This window comes from Camelus bactrianus, chromosome 1 (genome assembly GCF_048773025.1).
Source record: "Camelus bactrianus isolate YW-2024 breed Bactrian camel chromosome 1, ASM4877302v1, whole genome shotgun sequence".
Classification (NCBI taxonomy): domain Eukaryota; kingdom Metazoa; phylum Chordata; class Mammalia; order Artiodactyla; family Camelidae; genus Camelus; species Camelus bactrianus.
In genome coordinates, this window is record NC_133539.1 from 28,878,585 (window position 1) to 28,901,986 (window position 23,402).

Consider the following 23,402-nt stretch of genomic DNA (forward strand, 5'->3'; position numbering starts at 1 on the left):
CTCCTATCAGGCATGAGGATAGTCTACATTCACCAGTTAAATTCCAGACATTCAGTCTGTGACTATTTAAGAAGATCTGTGCTCTAACTGCATTTTACACAAAATTCTATTTGATTCTTCATTGTAGTGCATTATAATCATGAGGCTCCAAGTGTTAAAGGCAAGAATAATTACATCTGTGATAATAGGTGAGAGATAAATGTTGTTTAATAAATGGATAAATCAACGCACAGAAGAAAAGGACTCTCCAAAATTACCTGCTCTGTAGTGCAAAATATTATCTGAAATAACTTATTTCACAGTTTTGAATTATCCCCACTCCAGAAGTCCTCTCTTGCTATGGCTTACTATTTAGTGTATTCCTGTGCTTTTGTCAGTAAAGGTTAGCAGTCAGTTAAGAGAATGTGAAGATATGCCCCTGCCTGGGAGTACAAGCTTAGCTGTCAGAGTTCTGGAGATCCAGAGAAGGGCACGAAAGTGGAAAGCAGGTCACTGCTGCATTTTGACTTGTAATCAGCAGCTCCTCCATTACCCCCATCCTCAACCCTATTCCCGCATCACATATAAAGGCTGCCTGAGAGTTATGGGTGTTCAAAAATTCTAATTTGTTATTATGTTGAGAGTAACAGAATAATGGTTTCATTCCTGCTTTTTGAGTTTTTTCCTATTGAGTGTTATTGGATTAGAAAAACCTTATGATCTCATTTTGGTTATCTACTGCTAAAAGCAATTCATGTGTCACGAAACATATTTTCTGGATATGTCAAACATAAAATGATCCAGTAACAAAGGAAGCAATCAGCAGTGGTTTGGGTTCTGGGTCATGGTTCTAGAACCTGCCGATTCATGAAAAACTTAAATTATCCAATAATATTATTTTATCCATGTCTCCAGTTTTGTTTATAAAATGAACATTGTTTCAGCATTGGTTACAATCATTTGAAACTCAGTTTAGATACTAGACCGTGTAACTACCCTAGTAAGATTTATATTACTGTAAATAGTAACAGTTCTTCTTTAGAGGTGACCATATACTTTATTCTGTCCATTATTCTTGTTAGGAGAATATATCAATAATTTCAATAATTAAGGATTTTTAAAATCCATCTTCCACATCTAAATGCATAACAAAATGAAAAATTGAGCCATCTCCTTCATAAGATATATTTTCAGATTCTCTTCTTCCTTTTTTTTTCCAATACTTTGTCATATTTTTCTTCTGTTTTCTAATAATAGCTCTTGAATTTTAGTTTATCCATCAGGTGGTTTTAAGATAGGACTGGCCTTAAGTTAATGAAGATATTATTTCTATTTCAAATTTTCTTTCTATAGATAAATATTTGAGAATAAACATATATTGGTCAACTCTATCCCTGATTATTTAGTAGGCTTTGGAAGTACAAAGGAAATAGTATTTTGCCCATACCCTTGAGTATGCTGAAGTGCAGTGTAGGAGTTTTCCAAAGTGCTGCCTGTGGAGGTCATGGTGGGGCACCCCACATCCTTCTCATCATAAGAATCTGCTGGGAGATGTGTAAGTTGGCACATATCCCCCCACCATCTGCTGCACCTTCAGTACTATATAATATTCACACTATGGCCAAAGTCTCTCACAGATGCCCCCAGCCAATGAATAAGCACAGTGCGGTAAACAGAACTGGGTTATTCCTGCTGAATGTTGGAATCATCTGATGGGAGCTCTTTGCCCTGAGGCGCGCCATGGGCCTGGACAGAAATTTCATAATAATGTACTATAGAGTAAGGTTACTCAACACTTCCCTCTTCTTTCTTTCCTCTTCCCCTTCTTCTTTCCTTCCTTCCTTCACACATCATTGTCTTAAGGTCTTCCATGCCTAATTCTTTGTTCTCTCCCCTTTATTTTTCAAAAATAATTCCCCCAATAAATGTTATATGTGTCTAATATCACCTTGGGATCTGCTTACTGAAAGATCCAAACTGATTCACACGTCTTTTATGTGGTAAAATTAAAAGTTGTAACTGAGACAAAAAGTAGGAGGGAATTATACTGAAAATCTGACATTACTGAAACTCTGAAAATACAGAAATTGAGAGAACGGTATAGTGTGATGTGGGAAGGAAGGACATTTGAAATTTTTGCTTTACTTTATGGGTTTGGTAAATACGCATCATCTGCATTAATAGACCTAGTTTAAACTTGGGGTCACCATATACTTATTTCTTAGCTTTGTTTATTAAGCCCTTGATCTTTTAAGATTTGTATGGGAATTTAAGATAATGTATGTAGAACACCAAGTTTAGTCAGACACCTAATACTTAACAACTGTTCAAATTATTTCTGACCAATGAATGCAATCATAATTTAAATTGTTTTTATGTAAATCAAACCCAACTATTTCTATGCTAGTACATACATATGCAAAATTGAAAGAATATAAAGAACATAGTAATAACATAGGACTGCAATTTAAAAATTTTTATATACCAAAAAAATAACCTAGGAAGTTAATTGAAATGTATATCCCTGGGCCCCCATATATAGATTTTGTTCATTATATCTGGAAAATTTTCCAGGAATTTGTCCTTTAAAGAAGCAAAAGTGTTTCTGATGTTGATAGTATATGGAACAAATTTTGACCAAAAAAAATGCTTGTATAGCATATTGAAATGTACTCATTTATTTATTTAACATGAACCCATAAATTAAATTCAATTTTTCAAGTTTGAAACTACCTGGAGTTAATATATGTATTTTTATAAATAAAACATCTTAACTAGAGAAAAACATCATATTACCAAATATAATGTACTTTACCACACTAGTTATATTCTTTCATGAGTGCAATTTCTCACCATTTGTAAACTCAAATAGAATGAATGTGCAAGTTACTCATTCCAAGTAGCATAAATAATTTTTAATTGTCAATATCTATTATTTAATATTTATTTAGTGGAATGTTATCATCTCTCAAAATATGAAATTCAAAAATTTGTATCATTATAATTTTACATCTCTATGTAGGTAACTAACAAATCTATTTAAGTTTTTATTTTAATATATCATTATGGAAATTTAAAGTTTTTAATATACAATGGAGAAAAGACAGTCTCTTCAGCAAGTATGTTGGGAAAACTGGACAGCAGCACATGTATTAATGAAGTTAGAACACTCCCTCACACCATACACAAAAATAAACTCAAAATGGCTTAAAGATTTAAATATAAGACAAGACATGATAAACCTCCTAGAGGAAAACATAGGTAAAACATCCTCTGACATAAATCTTAGCAATGTTGTCCTAGGGCAGTCTACACAGGCAATAGAAATAAAAGCAGAAATTAACAAATGGGACCTAATTAAACTTATAAGCTTTTGCACAGTAAAGGAAGCCATAAGCAAAACAAAATGACACTCTATGGAATGGGAGAAAATATTTGCAAGTGATATGACTGACAAAGGTTTAATTTCCAGAATATATTAAAAGCTCATACAACTTAGTAACAAAAAAAAAACAAACAACCCAATCCAAAAATGGGTAGAAGACTTAAGCAATTCTCCAATGAAGACATACAGATGGCCAATAGGCACATGAGAAGAATGTACAATATTGCTAATTATTAGAGAAATGCAAATCAAAATAACAATGAGGTATCACCTCACACCAGTCAGAATGGCCATTATTCAAAAGGTCATGAATGATAAATGCTGGAGAAGGTATGGAGAAAAGGGAATTCTCCTACACTGCTAGTGGGAATGTAGTTTAGTGAAGACATTATGGAAAACAGTATGGAGATTCTGCAAAAGTCTAAAAATAGATTTACCATATATGATCCATCAATCCTACTGCTGGGCATACATCCAGAGGGAACTCCAATTCAAAAAGATACATGCACCTCAATGTTCATAGCAGCACTATTTACAATAGCCAAGACATGGAAACTACCGAAATATCCATCGACAGATGACTGGATAAAGAAGCTGTGGTATATTTATACAGTGGAATACCACTCAGCCATAAAAAATAACATAATGTCATTTGCAGCAAATATGGATGGCCCTGGAGATTGTCATTCTAAGTGAAGCCAGAAAGAGAAAGAAAAATACCACATGATATCACTTATATGTGGAATAAAAAAAAAAAAAAGATAAACTTATTTACAAAACAAAAACAGACTCACAGACACAGAAAAGAAACTTATTTGTTTGTTTCCAAGGGGGAAAAGGGCTGGGAAAGGATAAATTTGGGAGTTTGAGATTTGCAAATGTTTGCCACTATATATAAAAATAGATTTTAAAAAATCAAATTTCTTCTGCATAGCACACAGGGAACTATATTCAAAATCTTGGAATATCCTTCAATGAAAACAAACATGAAAATGAATATACATATGCATATACATGACTGGGACATCTTCCTGTACACCAGAAATTGACAGATTGTAACTGAATGTGTTTCAATAAAAATAATAATTTATAAGATATTAGAGTTATTCTAATAATATGAATCAGGGTTTTCATAGTGGTATAAATGAGGCAACCATACGATACGTCTGAGTAAAAGAATACCACCTACCCAACTAGCATTAGGCAAAACTTACTATCTTTAACAGAAATTAACACTTTATAGTATCATTCATCACTGATATGTGTCAATGTTTATAGACAATTTTACAGTAAGATCAGCAAACAATTTTCATTCACTGTTCCTAAGTTTTTCTCTGTGTGAATGAAACATTTTGACTTCAAATTATAAGTAAAGTGGCTTATACTACATTTCCCTTGCATAGAATAGTATATGACTTTTTTTTACATTAGACTATGTTTACCATTGCTTGAAATTTAATTTTTTATTAAAAGCCACAAATCCTAAAATAAACTTGCAAAATTATACTAATATCCTCCAAATGTAGAAAATAAAGACTTTTGTGGAACTTATTTTCACAGAACAAAGTTTTAAGAGAGGAAGGATGTTTATGGTCTACAATGATAAACTGGAACAAGAAATATAGTTAATTTACTATAGAGAAGCAACCAAGCATAGCTTAAAATGTTCTTCAAATCTGTGTCAATGTGTGGCACTAAACTATTACCTTCTGAAGAGTAATCTACTGATAATGCAGCATAAAAAAATTAAGTTGCTTAAAAATCAGAACACAGTTATTATTAACTTTTCAAAATACCACATTGCTTTAGGAATAAAATTTACAACAAAGTACCTTTTGACACGAGGATCCATGGAGTAATGCTGAATTCATTGTACTAAAAGGGAAAAAAAATACAGGAAATGCATCAGATTCTGACGGTGATTGATAAAAACAATTGACAATAATAGAAAAGCTGTGAAGAGAAAATGGACACATATTAGGGGGAAGTTACAGAGGAATACAGGAGTTTCCTTTGGATGAAAGGTGGCATTAATAGACAGATAAATAACATATCTCTGGAAAGCCACTGATATTAAGTATTTGTCTGATTAGATATGAGTACTAAAATGGCAAAGAAAAAGCGTATAAATTTTGCAAAGAATTTACAAATAATTTCACTTGCAAACAATTTTGCTTCTAAAATAGGTTAATTTCTTTGTTTCTTTCAGTCAATGCTTTTTGCTAAATGTCTCTTTCATGGCTTGAAAAAAATTTTTCTTAGCTTACTGTAAAAATGAAACTTAATGCTACAGCTGATATCAGAAAACATCTATTCATTCCAGCAAAAATTAATTTGAACTTTAAAATGTAAATTAAAACTTTAAATAACTCCTTTAATATAAATGATTCTAATTATTATGAGGTTATGCTCAATATATTTAATTGACCACAAGTTCAATATTATGGCTTATAATCTCTCCTTTGTAGTATCTTCCATTCCTTTTTTGTCTATTTAACATTGGGCGAAATACTATTCTAATTAAATTATCATTTTATTATAGTTTTTGGGTTTCTGGAAAGTACTTTAAAGAAGCTAGCCAGAAAAAATCTCTATTCTTGTTGTGTAGAAGTCAAATATTTCAAAATCTGACCCCCCACCATAGTAAAAGAAGCACAAGAACTGGCAGATTGCTTTTTTTTCCTTTAAATTAAAACAAAATAAGGTTAATTGCTAAAGTAATGAAACAAGGAGATGCCATGAAGAGCAGCAATAATAGAAAACCTCCTAGAGATTGTCAATTTAACAAATGATTTGTAAATTACAAAATCTCTCATTATCAAATCTATTTGCCCATGGTGGCATGCTGTTCGAAAGCAGTTTGCCTTTGAATGTTTGCCCTGTTGGTGTCATTCCCTGCAATTTAAAAAAAAAAAAAAGCCATCCATGATTACGAACCCTAAATATCATTTTCCTCCAAGAGTTCTTTTTGAAAAACTATATATATTGAAAGAATTGTATGTGAATATTCAAAAGGAAACAATGATGCTGAAGGGTTAAGACAGAGACTTCGAGAATAAGAATGTTAATTAAGCACTTTTCAATTTGCATATTCTGTAAATAACTCTACCCAAAAGATCAACACAAAGTGTTATTTCTTGCAGAACCCTGATTGCCTGATCTGGCATCACCACACTCATTTGTACACAGATGGCCTGGGAAAATGGCATAACCAAATGCTCATATGACTCTAGGCACTGCTGGTCTCTATCAGTCCAACCAGTGGTATAATGAAGATAATGCCCCTCCTGCGTGAATTCAGCTGCTGCCTGGCAAAACTTATCTAAGATTTCTATTTTTACAAATTAAGCAATGTAGAAAGAAAAAATAATTTATTTAAAAGACAACTGAAGGAGGGAGGGATATACTATGACTGAAGAGTCCTAGTATTCACTTCTGGACCCAAGTCTTCCTAAGTATCTACATCTTTATCTATATCTGTATCTGTCTATCTATACGCACACACACAAACATCTATTGTACCTTTCTGAGCATCAGTTTCTACAAAGTAAAAAGCATACTGTAATTACCTACCAGCCCATAACCTGTGTTAGAAGGTCATACTAGCTAAAATGTGTAACAATACCATTCAGAAGTATGTGTTATCTTTGACTGGAGACACTTTCTTCAAGTTCTAAAATCATTGTGGATTTGTTGCAGATGAATTTTCTAATTAAGAACAGGGACAAATTATTTCTCAGAAGCCCCTTTTAGGGCATTTATTCATTCCCGCATTCATTTATTCCTCTACTAAATAATTAATGAGTGATTTCTTTGCTTCAGTCACTGTGATTGGTCCTGGGATACAGAAAAAGGCTGTGTCCCCATGCAATTTACATGCTAGTGGGGAAGAGAGACAATAAACAACATAACAAGTATTCACTAAAGCATTTGATAGTGACAATTACTTAGAAGAGAAATAAAGCAGGGTAAAAGGGGAGTTATAAGCTAGGATAAAATTGAAGATATTTATTTGAATGAGTGTTCATAAAATGTATCTGAGGAAAAAGCACTGAGATCAGTAAGGTTAAGTCATTACCAAGGTCAAATTCCAAGAAATTTTAAACCTGGGTAGAACTCAGACATCCCTACCACTAAAGAATGCACAAACCATTGTGCAATATTGTTCCCAAAAACAATACTTATAAAATGTCACATCTAAATATTTAAATATCAAATATTTCAATATTAAAAATAAGTGGCCATGTCAATATTTCTAGAATAATGGAATTTCGTAGAATAAGAAAAATAAGAATATTTCCAAATCAGTCTTTCCCCTGCTATCCATAGATGGTTTATTTTTCAAAATATTAGGAAACATCATACTTGGAATGTGAATATTTAATTATTAATATATTTTCTTGCATACTATTTTAATACTAAGCAATAACAAAAATGATGAATGTTAATACAATGACGCAGAACCAGTACAGTCTTATTTATGAGCATATAACTAGGATTTATATATTGTAATAGAATTTATTTCAGTAGTAATTTATAAGAAGCTGCACCAAATAACAATTACTAATGATCATTGACAACTTTAAGTATGCAATATGATTAGCAATGTTAAATAGAAAAGGCAAGTCCTACTGGTAGTTTCATTATCTGTCAAATGAGTACATACAGAGAGAAATACTAGGTTTAAACGGATGGAAGTACAAGTATTTTTTTCTTTAAAATGCTGAATCAAAGAAAGTAGAAGCATCTATATAATGCTTATACTTTATTAAGCAATATAAACTATCAAATAAAATGTGAAACAGTGGGTATAAGTGAATTTAAAAGTCAAGTGATTAAAATAACGACCTCTTAAGAGCTACGAAATTGTTATTAAATGATTTATTTTCCTACAATAAAATTAGAATAGAAACTTATGATTTTAAAATATTAGAAAAATAGGAGTTTTCTAAAGAAAACATCAGTATTTCAATGTTAGAAAACAATAAATTAGATCTGATTTAAGGATGAATAAATAATAAAAACTTCCTTTATCCAATGCAACGTGGCATAAACGGAATTCAAATTTCACAGAAGAAACTAAATCAGTTCAATCACCATTTCTTTTTCATATAAATAAATGTTGTACTTGTGACAAAATTTTAGGAGTTGGGATGTCTAAAATCAATTTAATGTTAATATTGTTCTGAAGCCCTAAAATATGGTGGTGTATACACACACACACACAATGAAGAGGTGTAAATAATCTATATTCATTCAAATCACTATGCAAGCTTTCCTCAATAAAATGCATGGCTGGGTCTCCAATAACTATGAGGAACAGGCAGTTCCAGTTGCAGCTCGTTTGTAACTGGCTGTTGTTATGCTCAGTTTCACCTGATGGAGAAGTCTATTAGAACAATTTTAAACTCTTTCCTGCATTTATTGGCTTTTTTTAAAATTGTGATTTCTTAGATCATAACCACATATGGGCCAGAACACGTTGCATAGATATGTAAATTCAAAGCTTTGATTACTTTTTCAGAAAAGTATTCTTGTAACAACATCACAATAAATTACAGAGGGTCACATGAATTAAGAGAATTTTTGCTATTAAATGGTAAAAAGCATATAGCTGTATGCCAAAGGATAAGGTTACAGAATTTAGATAAATCTGGTCCTCACTTTTCAACATTCTTGTGTGAGAGAGAAAGTCCGTCAAGAAAAACTCTTCTATTCTGATAAAGTCTTACTATTAAATCCTATGGTTGGTTTAAATTGATTTTATGTTGTTGTTGCTCAAAAAGTACCAAGTAATTTAATAACAGCACTGCCAAAATATATCACTGCTTTTGCTGACACTCTGAAACATCTTATGTAATCATTGTTAACTGTAAATTTTACATGTATACATTAACATTTGTACAAAAAATGTAATTACATCATCATATTAAAATTATTTTTAGCTATTCTACCTAAACATTTGCATCAAACGCCACTGAAGTTTTCAATGTACTCTCCTCTATGCTTTCTGAAGGAGTTGTCTGAAGTTTGAGTTGAGCATGTGTTCCAAAACTTGAGTAGATCTTAAAAGACTTATGTAGAAAAACCTTGACTTTGCTTTGAAACACTTATGTTCTACTTTTGTGCAGAGAATACAATTAAAATTAATTCGTCTTTATACATAATATACAAAAAAATGCAAATATTGATTTAAAATAATTATAACATTGGTGTTATCTATTGCATTTGTTGGAAATAGCACACTCCCAAGACCCCAGTGGAATCAATATTCCTGCCAATGACAATTTCTTCTTCTCACCCTAAAGGCAGCCACTTTCCTGGCTTTATGAATGTAATTGTTAGGCAGTTAGATGGGACTATCTATCTAAGGGGCACTGAGCAAGGAGAGTAGAAAAGGGAGGGAATAACCTAGAAGAAAACAGTACACTTGTGCTCAGAATAAGGGCCTTGAAAAAGTTTTACTTTCTCTAAATGAGTGCCAGCGTAAAACCAGATAGAACCAAACAGCTGCTGGTTCTCATGGTGGGGAGAAGGACCCAACCCAACATGACCCAGTGTTCATTATAATGTAATTAGCATTGCAGTTTTGACACCCACAGTGGGCTTTTATGCATGCATTGTGGGAAAGGGCATATGCAATAAGGAAAAGGTAATATAACCTACACATGCCACTCAAATGATGTCAACTTTCAAATTAGCTTAAGACAGCCCCTAGATAACCTCACTAAAGAAACAGGGGCGGGGGGTTACAGGGAGACTTCACTGCTTTTCCTCTCTTGGATCAGTTCATTTTTGGAAGGTGTACTTTTGCTTTGCTAGTAAAATCCTTAATTACACAACTCTTTTGTCTGCCATTTGAATTTTTCTCCTTCGGGCAAGACGAGAACCAAGACCTTTTTTCCTTTTCTGCAGTAACATCATTATTTATTTATATTTCTTAATTGGCAATTGTATTTCCATTTCTAAGTAGTAGAATTTAATATTGTTTGGGAACTCTACATAAGTGGATACATATGGTTTGTACTGGGGGGAGTTGGTCTATTTGTTCAAAATCAAGTTTTTAAGATTTCACACTTTGTTTTATGTAACCATTAACTAGAGTATATTTACTGTCATTCTGAATAGTATTTGAAACTTTAATTGTATAGAAAAATAAAAACTTAGTCAACCATGTGACTAATGTGTTCAATACATTTTTACTTTCAATCACCTTTTGGGAATTCTATACTACCAACACATCAAAGTTCGACTAAAAAAAATTACATTAAAATTGTATAATTTACATGCTTTCACTTTATTTTTCTAGTTTCATGTTATTATGATCTCAACTTAGGGCAACAGAAACTTAACATGCCCAGAACATAATATGCCACTTCCCCAGCATTCTCATAGTACAATTTAATATTCTCAAAAGTTTATTGAGAATCAAAATTAAAAATGGTAATAAAAATGTTTTAACACTCCTATAAAATTACTCTACTTTTTGCATTTTCTTACTGTATACTTGACAAGACAATGTAATGAATACAAAATTTTAATTGTATTATCTACATTAAAGTAGAGTATTTCAAAAACATTTTTATAGGTCCATTTAACTGATTTATACATTTTTATGTTAAATAATGAGAATTATTTTTATACTTTGGCAGTCAGGAATATCTGAAATTAGCTTTGCGTTTATTTGTAGAAACAATTAACCTGGATTTTCTGGTGCTTCTTTTTACTATCCATTATTCATTTCTTGTCTCTATTTGCCTTACTGTTGTCTTAAAGTTTATTTTGTGTATGTGTGTGTATATATGCAAACTATATAGATATATATTTCTATAAATACACACATGTATTAAATGTTTATATATGTATATATAATATCTTACATACATTATTTATATTTATGCATATGCATATAAGTAATTTGTGTTTATATCTGTGTTCACTATGTCTCATCAAATCCTATATTTTGAATTATAGAGTATGAATATAGAAATTTAGATTTATAATTAGATTTTTGAGCTTGATATTTTCTTTTTGAATTGCCACATCAACTGCTTATATATATGTTTACATAAATTGCCTAGAAAAAAATAAGCCCTAATAAAAAGCAATAATTCTGTCATCTAATATACTGATATTGACAATTTATATGCATAATCTACATTTTCCTACTTATTTTCACATTTTGTCACAAAAACCAAAGAAAAACTTCTCATTGGTCAATTGTTTTTGAACAATTTACATATTTCTCTAGAGATTTTATTTCTATGTGCCACATTAACTTTAAACTTTCTGGTTTGACCATACCAAAATTCACACCAGGTGCTTCTAATAATTGGGAACTATTTCAACTTGAGATATTACAGGACTGATAAACTTTCAAAACATGTTCCCATTGGTCTTGGTTTACTTTCCATTTTAATGAACACTTTTTCCATCAGTTTACACTGTTCACCAGATCTCATATCTCACAGCTCTCCTCAATTCATTTTCATGACTTTCTTCTTTATCATTGCTAATATTCCTCAGCAATTTTTCCTTGTAAATGTTTATGAGTGAGAAATAAGACAACAGCTATCTCATATGTAACATTTCAGTTATTTTTCCTTCATTTTCTACCACTTCTTATCCATTCTCTCAAATGTATTCAGTTCTTAGTAACAGTTACTACTGTACTATATTACCATCTTTAATGAACTTATGTATTTTTAATTTCATCCTTTTGACTATATTTTTAACTTCTCAGTGGCAAAAAGTGTTCTTTATTGTTGCATCTTTATTATTTACATAGTAAAAAAAATGCAAGGCAGGCACTAAGCTTTTTTTGAAATGATTAAATGAGGCAGGGCTTTGTGCCTCAAAATTAGCAAGTAGTTACTATTGAACCTCACAATTCACACTCAGTATTTTTTTCTTGTTGTAAAATAGAAAAGCTTTGATTGGAATTGTTGATTTCTTTCTAATCCAATCTGTAGTTTGCATGAAGTGTAAGTATAATTAAGAAAATGCCAGGCCCCAGTAGAATTACTTGTTGAATTAATCATTTTAAAATTTAACAGAACTATTCCTTTTCTTATCCTAAAGTGGGGAAAAATAACACTTTTTAATTGATAAAACAGACTTTAACACTACTCTGTCTTTGCAGGCAATCCCAAATAATGATCTTAAAATTCACCATATTAGGATTCAGTTAACTGAAAAGTTTTAGTTTTCTAAGTAAAATATTAATAAAAAAGCTACTGCCATTTCTGAAATAATTTAAAAAAAACACTTCCCAAGTAACAAAGGAGAAAGCAGATAACCAATTTAGACAGAAAAAGGTAAAGCTGTCCAAGAATATTTCCTCTTCATGACTAATTCATTTTCATGGGAGGTTTTATAAAAGAATCTCAGGGCTAATTTACGACTATCCATACGACTTTTGCTACTCCTTGCTATACAGGTTTGGTTTTCACTGTGGCAGTAAATATAGGTATTAATGAGATTTACAGTTAAAGGTTTTATATTTCATTGGTCGGGTTTCAGTGAGGGAAAAAGAAACCACAATGGCTGTCTCAATTAAGAAAAGGGATAAATTGGGAGTTCGAGATTTGCAGACACTATTATATATAAAATAGATGAACAAGTTTATACTGTATAGTACATGGACTATATTCAGTATCTTGTAGTAACCTGTAATGAAAAAGAATATGAAAATAAATACATGTATGTATATGTATGACTGAACTATTGTGTGTCACACCAGGAACTGACACACTGTAAACTGACTATACTTCAGTAAAAAATTAAAAATAAATAAAAAAGAGAATATAATAATAGGAATTTATTAACCAGGGGATAGAACACTGAAAAAGACCAGAAGGGAAGACTAAATTTGCAGTTAGTAACTGCAGAAAATACCTATGTCTGGGAGAACAGAGGAAGTGAGGTTGTGGTATCTGAACTGGGAAGGTTGGAGAAGGGATCCACTAGGTTAGGAACCGACTTCTCAGAAGGGGTGCTGGGTGGCTGTGTTTGCAGCTTGGAAGAAGGTCGTTCCCACAACCGGGACTCAGGCCTCTACGTGGCAGTACCACAGAGCTGGTGCCTCTGAGGATGCCAGGAGACTAGCTCTGCTAGGGAAGAAAGAAACTGGACACCAGGGCAAACCACTGCTGCCAGGGAGAAGGATTTTTGCTCAGCAGGGACCAAAGACACAAGGATAACCTAGTCTCCTTTCATTCTTCCAGACTTCCAATCTCACCCCCTGCCCTCTACTGGAGGACCCTAACAGGAAGCCAACTGATCATGAAGAAATGTCCTGTGTAGACTCCAGTGTCAGCGTGACAAAGCAGAGTACAGAAAGATGTATTTGGAGCTGGGAAATCATGACTTAATAACTCACATAAAATTTTTAATTGTACAATTATGCCTGGAGTGCTCAACTGAGGTGAGGCTTAGGGTAACTGGGGTTGATAGAGGCAGTAATCACAGGTACGAATAAATGTGAGCTATGAAAATACCAGTACCAAATGGTAGTGTATAAAATTTTAAATACTCAGAAACAATGTTATATACATACTTCCAGTCATGTATATTTTTCAGTTCTTTTATGTACTAACTCCAAAGAAGAATTTAATTACAAATTTTCATTATACTTGTGAGTTATAAATTTTTGTCCTACTACGGACAGTAAAATGGATAGTAAAATTTACACAAAGAAAAGAATGATTTTGTTTAATTTACATCTATTAATTCATTAAAAAATTGTATCTGAAAAAGCAAACTTCATATGTGGGTTTTTAAGATCATGTAAAATATTATGAAATAATTCCATCTCTATATGTAGCTGAATAAAATATATATATATATATATATATATTTTAAGATGCTTCCAGATGTGCCCTTGTTTTTGTGGGCAAATCTTCCCTAGGATTTTCTTTTATGGCTCTTTGAAAATCAACTGTTAATTCTGCAGAGTTAAGGTTAGTGGTTGCATAAGCATTCCTGAGGGAAACAAGTACCAGAGCTTCTTGTGAAGTTAGCAGTTACAATCCATCCTATGCAAAGTTGCTTACTGAGAAGGAGATGAGCACATTTTCATAGGATCCAAGGAGCTGTCCCCGAAGAATGATGAAGATCATTTCCTTGTTGAGCTTTAATATTATTACTGCGGGCTGATGAAGTGAGATGGTTCCAACCAATGAGTGTTAGCAAGAAAGAGTCATAAAAATTCCAAAATGGATCATACCAGGAAAGATGATTGTCTATACTGACTTTAGACACAATTCCAGGGTTAGAGGTTTATTGGGAAGAGCTAGTTTCAGCCCACGTGTGGCTGAGGTGGAAAAGCTTCAACATCCATGTACATTGTCATCAAATCTGTTGTTTGGGATCATGCTGAGCATGAGTGTGCAAATTACGAAAACTTCAAACGCTGGGGTCGCTGAGGCCTGAGCAAGAGCAGTGAGTCTGTGGTTGACAGTGGCCAGTTTTCAATGGCAGAAAACGTAAATATGAAAGCATGTAAAAATCAGGAGCAAATATGTCGATAAAACTTTACTTTCCCCATTTGTGGATTAGATACTGGACTAATGCTATTGTTAAACTAAGCTCCAGTATTCTGAGATGATTTTGGACTGTGAGGACTCCTAATAAAATTATATGGTAAGGACTGAGTGATTAATAGGAAATCTAATGAGAGATCTGTATTTGTATTTCAATCCAATAAAGAATGCCCTAGCAGCTAGCATCTATGTCTCTCATACCAATTTCAGCATTGCAAGTTTTGCTGGTTGTAGTTATGTAAGAAATAAAGAACCCTTCATCTTCTATGCCTGTAAATAGACACAAGGAGGTTTAAAGCCTGACAAAGAGTCAAATACCTAGTCATGGGCAGAGATGGACTGGAAAAAAAAAAAAAAAAAAAAGACTGATGTCATCTACAATTTATTCCAGAATACTCCTCCAGGACTCAATATATTCAGTAGAAGCACATAGTTTAAAACTGCCATTCAGTGCCATCACTGTTTGACATCAAGAAAAAGAGTGATTGAGGTAACACCAACTTAATATTTTATGTGTATTACCATAATGGCATATGTCTCATTCATCTTCTGATATGATTAATGTTTAGTATGTAGAAAGTAATCAATAAATATTTGTGGAAAGAAGGAAGGGAAAGGAAAAGAAAAGTCAAGTCAAACTGCAAGTTTATCACCGTCAATTCAGGATCAATCCACAAACTGAAAAAAAGTATAATTAAGAATTGTTCCCTGAGTTAACACCTAACTAGAACCACTAAATCCTTATGCTTAATACTCATGTGCACCCGATTTCATTCTAGAACTACTTATTACTTGTATTACACATTGAATAACAAGGAAATGGTAGCAAAGGCATATATCATAAAGGAAAAACCTGATGCAATTTATTATGCAAAAATAGAAATTCGGGGGAGGGTATAGCTCAGTAGTAGACCATGTGCTTAGCATGCATGAGATCTTGGATTCAATCCCCAGGACCTCTATTATAAATAAAGAAATAAACAAACAAACAAACAAACCTAGTTACCTCCTCTCAAAAAAAAATTTTAAAAATACAAGTTTTGTTCCATAAATTTTTAGATACCATGAAATAAAACTAAAGGTGAAAATTACAAAAAATTATTAACTGAATAACAATAATTGTAAGAGATATGACAGATAACAAGATAAAGTCTTCTTATATAAATAACTTCTTCAATTCAGTAAGAGACAAAAGAAACAAAGGCAAGGGTGTGTGATAAATAAATAATAGATAGTAGTTAAATCTTCAGAATTTGTGGAGACATCAATGATATATGAAGTAAAAAAGAAAAAAGAGAGATTATTCATAAGTATGCAGAGCATCACATATATATATATATGTGTGTGTGTATATATATATATATATATATATATATATATATATATATATACACTTACAATGATCTCTGGAAAGATTAAATGTCAAGGTTGGGTGAATAAACTCAAGGTTATTTTTTTTACAGTGATGATGATGATTATCTCTTTCTCTCTCCACTTCCTCTGCCTTTTAGCAAGTCTTTATTAGCAGAAAAAAAAAGTAATAAAATGAAAACTTTAGAGGAGAAAAATAACCGAATAAGGAAGAATTTCTAGTATGCAGCCATTGGTTGGTATTGAATCGATATTTGTAATTCAAAGAATGGAATAAACATAAAAAAGGAGCACTGTATACTACAAAAACATTGTGCTCTAATTACAAAGAGCAATAGATATGGTGTCAAATAAATTGGATTCAAAATATATTTCTGTGATGCCTAACTGTGTGGACAAAGATATATCACCTAAAGGCCCGGTTATGAAGTGTCACCAATGTCTCTTAAGTTTTAGCATTTGTATGTGGTAGTAAGGGAGAAGTGCGGGGTAGGGATGATATATTCAACTTATTTTTTCTGTTCTTTGAATTTATTGTGTTTACTTACAGTTGTCTTGCTTTGTTTTTGATTTTTTTACAAATATATTTATACTGGTCTTTGTCATCTATAAGATTTTCAATATATGGCAGTAAAATCTACCCATTATTTCCTTAATGATTTAGTTAGTCTTTACCTTTTTTTTTTTTTTTGGTTATTGTTATTTGTTGTTTCAAGAAAGTCCTTCCAGCTTAAAAAAATTAGAAAAATAGTTGCAAAATATTTTCAGGTTTTCGTTTTTTACATTTCTCTCCAGTACAAATGAGATGTATTTTTCTTTGTGGTGAGGAACCAAACTGTCCCTTGTTTAAACAGAGAAATTATTTCCCAGCATCAACTTAGATTAATCTTACTAATTTCAAAATGTCACCTAATAGCGAAGAACATAATATATATCTTTTACGATAACAGGATCAAATAAGATAATGTATACAGAGTGCACATCCAAGTGCCTGATAACATAATGCTGTTCAGTTCATTGTTGTCATATCTGAACGACTTTAATAATTTTATAATAATCAATTCATTGTCCCTGAGGATTAACAAAATGTGCTACATTTGACTTCTACATCTTTGGGAAAGTAGTACACTAAGTTTTAGTCTGTTATTCGTCACCTATAAAATAATGTCTAAATTTTTTAAAGAAAATGGGATAGCGGGTCTTTCCCAAAAAAACCTACAGTTCCTTTGAGTTTCAGAATCTACCATTTTATAACTGTTTTGAATCACCAAAACTTGGACATATTCTGAGATATTTTAATGAGTTTATATTTACATATACTTATAATGAGCCAAAATGTACCATCTATACATTGCTAGTCTGTGTGAATACTGACAAGCATTTATAAGTGGCTTGGGACACAGATGCACTCTTTAATAAACACCCACGAGGCAAATCTTCTCAATGATATTCCTGTTTACGTTAAAACAAAAGAGGCAAAGAACTAATAAATGAATTTAACTTTTCTGGATAATAAAGTTGTCTCAAATTATGAAACCTAACAAATTCTCTTAACTATAGTTAGATTTTATAGCATGCATACTTCACCTTATTTTATTCAGCAGAATTTCTGCTCAAGCTTATAACCTGAAAAAAGAGTGTCTTAGAATTTCCTACTGAGATAAATTAAAGAGAGCCCCTAATTGCTTGTCATTTTTTCCACAGAAAAATGTGACCTTCTTTCCCTCCTTTGAATACAGACAATGGGTAACTACGATGTTCAGTGGTGTGATGAAGAGACACTGTGTCAGTTTCGAGCTGGACTTTGAAAGGAGTAGAAGCTTCTGCACTGGTATCTCGAGCCCTAGTCCGTCACGTATGAGACAAAATGGAGACGCCTGGAGATGGTATGCAAAGGGAAAGATGCCCACTGAGTCCAACCTTCGTGTCCACCAAAGCACTAACTAGGTAAGTGAGGGAAGAAGCCAGCATGGAAATGTTCTTTCACTTCCTGGCCCTCTAGTTTATGACACATACATTAGACACACACATTCCAGCCAAGTCTTCTCATATTTCCAGACTCAAAAAATTGTGAGCACATTTGTCCAAACCCATAGACTGTACATCACCAAGAGTGAACCCTGATGTAAACCGTGGACTTTGGCTGATTATGGTGTGTCCACACAGGTTCATCATATACCTCTCTGGTGGGAGATGCTGATAAAGGGAGGAGGCTATGCATGTGTGGAGGCAGCGGGTATGTGACTAGATATAGGGGGTATAAGTACCTTCCTTTCAATTTTACTGTGAACCCAAAACTGTGCTAAAAATAAAGTTTTAATTAAAAAGTTACAAGCAAAAATAAAACAATTCAGAAAGCAAGTATCTAAAGTGTGCATGATTTTATAATATTCTTGTTAAAATATATTGGGGAATTGAATTTTGAGAATAAAAAATAAGTGAGAATCTGGTTTTGATATAAAGGGAATTTTGCATGTTTGAAGCTTTTTTTTAATTCAAAACCTGAAATGTTTAGATTATCTTGAACACCCAGAATATTTTGTTCTTATAATAATGTAATGCAAATACTTAGACATATGAAATTAGATATAACTAGTTTATCTAGTATAATTGTATATATATGTACTCTTAACACAACTAGTAAGCTAAGTCAAGCATATAAATCATTATCAAATAAACCTAAAAAACATACACCATTGCAAGTAATATTAATATTGTAGTTCCTAAACTGTGTGTAGATTCTAGCCTGAGAAACTGTTTTAGCTAATTTAGTTCATCTACAAAGTTAAATTATTGTTATTATGTAATATTTTCCCAATATACAGGATCTAAGATTATATAATGTTAATTAGAAATCAACATGAAAACTGAAATGCTTCCAGGCAGTGAATTATGCATATTGGACAAAATGTCTCATCAAAGATTTTATTTTTTTTCCTGCTGTCACTGATAAGGTAACTGCAACTGCCGAAGGCAGATGTTTACTACGACGTACAATGCATGTAAACTGACTGTCAAAAAGCAGAGTTTGAGAATGTAGTCCATAGACAAGTGACTCTACGCAACTGTACGTGAGCAGAGATCCAGATGTCCGACACTCCGATAAGAATGGGGTGGGCTTGATAGCAGAGAAACAGTGAAAGAAATGTAATGTGTTCATCTGAAAGGCCATCTCTATCCTAACAAGTGAATCAATACCACTGTGTAGTTGAATTTCATATGAATATTTACATCAAAAATTGCATTTTTAAAGCATTGGAAAATCCAAAATCTAAAAATTTTGCATTAAAAATCTTTGCATTTACTGGGATGCATTTTCCTAATGAGTAATAAAGTAGAATGGTTTTCATCAAGTCTCTTCCATCTTACTAATACAAAGATCATGATGTAATTTTAACTGTATTATCAATATGACTAAGGATCATAAGCACACAATCTCTCAATTTACACAAATATCTTATTAACTTCTTACTAATGTGTCGTGATACATTTCACAAAAGTAATTTGACTAAAGATTTTATAGTATTTTTTTCTGCTGTAGAGACCATTTAATTTGCTTTCACCACATATGATGCTGATACTAAATTAGTAACGTAAATTATCAGTGTAGGTCTCCTAAATTCGAGTAGGTTTTTAAAGAAATCATATTCTAAGTACTTTGGCAAATGTATTTCTCCCTTCAGTTTTCTTGGTAACAGCTAACACAACACATTTAACCATGAATTATTCCTGCAAGCATTATGTATCTATTGGTGTGATAAGCAAGCTGCAGCAAAGAGATATATTCTCTAGTAAGGTGTTTAGATTATATTCCCATTGCATACATGCAAGTGTTTGCCAAAGTAAATTAAGCTGGAAAGCTATCATTTTCTTGTTACTGATAAACTTCATCTGTATTCACTTGCATTTCCTTTTTAATATACATTTTACTATCAAATTTCTTCCACCTCTTTCTTTCCTTTGGGTTAATCTTTTGTTACTCTCTCTCATTATAATGGTTTTAGAGAGTAAAGCATGTCTTATGAACCCTTACAAGAGTGCTGAGCAAGATAATTAACTTTTATTTTTTGTTCCCAACAGTTAATACCCATTTTAATAAACATAAACAAAACATTGTATTTTATTTCCTTTAAGTTATCTAATATGCCTTAGCCTTCCAGGGTGTCCAATTAATGTCTGACATCAAGGGCACCTCATTTTGATAAAGCTTTATAAGCATAAAGAAAAATAAGAGAACTTGGCAAAGTACTATGCACATAATATGGTTATAGTAATTATCACATTGTTTTCAAAATACTCATTTGTGTATCTCACCTCTCTATACCTGTAACCTCTCCAATGAAAAGAACGTATGTTATTCATAACTGGTCTCACGAGGGCAAATCTCAGTGTCTGCTACAATGGGAGTTCTGCAAAAATTATGGCTGAATAAATGGGTGGGTGGACGGAGAGATTGTTGAGTGAACAGAATAATGCATTAACTCCCTGCCAAAAGAAAGTTATGATAGAAAACTAGATTCCAGACATAAAAATGCTTCATACCAGTATGTATTATTAGAGAAATAAAGTGTCATAACACTTAGCATAAATTTGGCCCACTTTTGTTCAGGGCAAACAGAAATAATTATATATAAGAAGGCATTTGAAATAATTCTGAAAGACAATCTAGAACAAAATCTTTAAATCCACTGATGTCATCTCTCAAAAAGCAGCACTTAGACATGCATATAATTATACAAGTCAATCACTTACACAGAAGCATACAAGCATCCTGCAGAGGCAGAAAATTGATAAGAATCAACAATTAACCTTTTTTCATCTATTCAAACATCTTAAGATTTTGAAATATAAGTTATCATGCTACACAATATCCTCTGGAATTTAGAGTGATGGCACCAAGGAAAAGGAACCATTATTCTCTCTATTCAAAGCTACTGAAAGCAAGAGCAGAATTCAGAGAGCTAAATATAGTTTTGAAACCTGCTGTCACATCAATGCATTCAGCTGACTGCTCAGCCTTCTTTCCACTCGCCACATTGTGTGGCCCTACTGGTCAGTTTCACCTGTATTTTGTTCCTCCTCACGTGGCCCAGGTAGAGCTGCATTCTACCCTTGTATATGCTCATTAGTGATGAGGATGGCATTCACTGCAAGTGTGATTTCTCCAGATTTTGCCATTAAAGTGCCCACCTTACCAAGCTGTTCAGTTTTTTTCCAAGGAGACCACCCACTCCTACTTTTATGCCAAATTGCACATTAATGTTATTTAGCTTCAACATCTCGCAATTTTCTCTCCCCTCTTCACACTCAATTTATTCATTTTCTTCATGCAGGTTCCTCTCTCTCCAGAGAGTGTCAACAAGTTCTACAAATCTTGGCTGGAGTATTAATTACTGAGAAAGGTGGGGACAATCTTTTGTCAGTTTCCCACAGACTAAACAACTACATTATCTTCTCTCAGCTGTAAAATTCTGATGTGACTTGATTCACAGGAGGCCTAATCACCAACTAAACTGACATATACCTTTGATTAACAAATATTTACTGTACTAGGCACTGTGTAAGGCACATGGGGCAGAACAGTAAACAAGAGAGACAATGTCTTTGCTTCCTGGTGCTTACATGATTGTGACTGAGTGAGGGTCAGATAGACAGTTAAGTTAACATACAAAGAAAATAGCAAATAGTGAGCAATATGTGGAAGAGGGGAAACAAGAGAGTAGAACATCTTTGAGCAAGACAATACGGATATTGTGGACTAGAAAATACAAGACTTGTGTGCCTTATTCCTAAAGGAAAGGGCACTCCTACACTTGTTAAACCTTCAGTAATATATTTCAAATGGAGAAACAGAGTCCAACTCAGAGAAGATGAGAAAGAAATGTTTGTTTGTAGGGGGAAAAAAAAACCAGTATTGTTGCCAGAATGTGGTATTCTCAGCTGCAGGAATGGAGAAAATGTTTGTGTAAAGAAATTCCACCTTGGTGGAATTACAAATACTCATATGTATAAAAGAAAAATATTTCTGCTGAGAAATGAATGACTGAAAAAAGAAGTTATATCTTCAGAAAAAGAGAAAAAAAAAAAAAAGACCTTTCAACAGAGAAAGAGAAATACAAGGCCTCTCAGAGGAATAAATTCAGAAGTTTCCAGGAACATAAAGACCAGTGCATCTATAGTGTGATACATAAAAATGGAGTGGTATTAAGAGGAAAGAGTTAGAATAGGTCCAGATAAACCAGGGTAAAGGATGGGTTTTTATTTTAGAATGATGGAAATCTATTGGATAACTTTAAGTATAGCTGTGATATAACCTGAAATATCAGTAAAAAATAATAAAGGTCGTTTATCATTCTACACATGGAATCGGTCAGCATGGAACACAAGAATGAAAGCAGGGGTGAGTTAGGAGGCTGCTGTGGAAGGTCAGGAAAGAAATAATTATGGCTTATCCCCAGAAAATGAAAAAGAAGGGACAAGTTTTGAAAATAACATTATAAAACTTGATAATTTAGTTAAATGCTGGATGGGAGGAAAGAGGAGAATAATGGATAATTCTCAACTACTTGGCTTTTACAACTGGCAAGATAGTTGTTTTATTTCTGAGACAAGGAGGTCTGGCGGGAAGAGAGTATTTTGGCCACATTAAATTTAAGTTGTATATTAGGCATTAAAGGTGAAGTGTAAACTGGATAGTAGAATATATGAGGTTAAACTCAGTAAAAGGTAAGAGCTGGAAAAGGTAAACCTTCATGTAAAGGAATTAACAGTTGTAATATTAAGGCAATCACTAAAGGAGATATGCAGACAGGAAAAAGACAAGGACCCTGGAATGACTCATAGGGCAATATAATGTTAGGCATTGCAGGAGTGACTTATTGCAGGTATAGGATATTACTACAAACTTAAAGGTTTAAAACAATGCAAATTTATTGTCTTAAAATTTTGGAGATCAGAGTTGAAAATGCATCAGCATGGCTTCTGTAGTCTTTAGAAAACAAATCATTTCCTTGCTTTTTGTAGCTTCCAGAAGCTGCTCACATTCCTGCGCTCTTGACTGTGCAAAACTTCTATGTCTGCTTATATCATCACCTTTTCTGATTCTCCTGCCTCTTTCTTTCTCT

The 23,402-nt window shown here is 32.7% G+C and overlaps 1 long non-coding RNA gene across 1 annotated transcript in view; it reads right to left on the minus strand.

Moving 5' to 3' along the window:
• The window catches only part of LOC141577507 (uncharacterized), a 251,657-nt gene that overhangs the window by 160,150 nt on the left and 68,105 nt on the right, over positions 1-23,402 (minus strand). Inside the window, exon 2 of the long non-coding RNA XR_012506590.1 lies at positions 5,197-5,239. This is a non-coding gene — a long non-coding RNA (uncharacterized LOC141577507). The remainder of the gene's footprint in view (positions 1-5,196; positions 5,240-23,402) is intronic.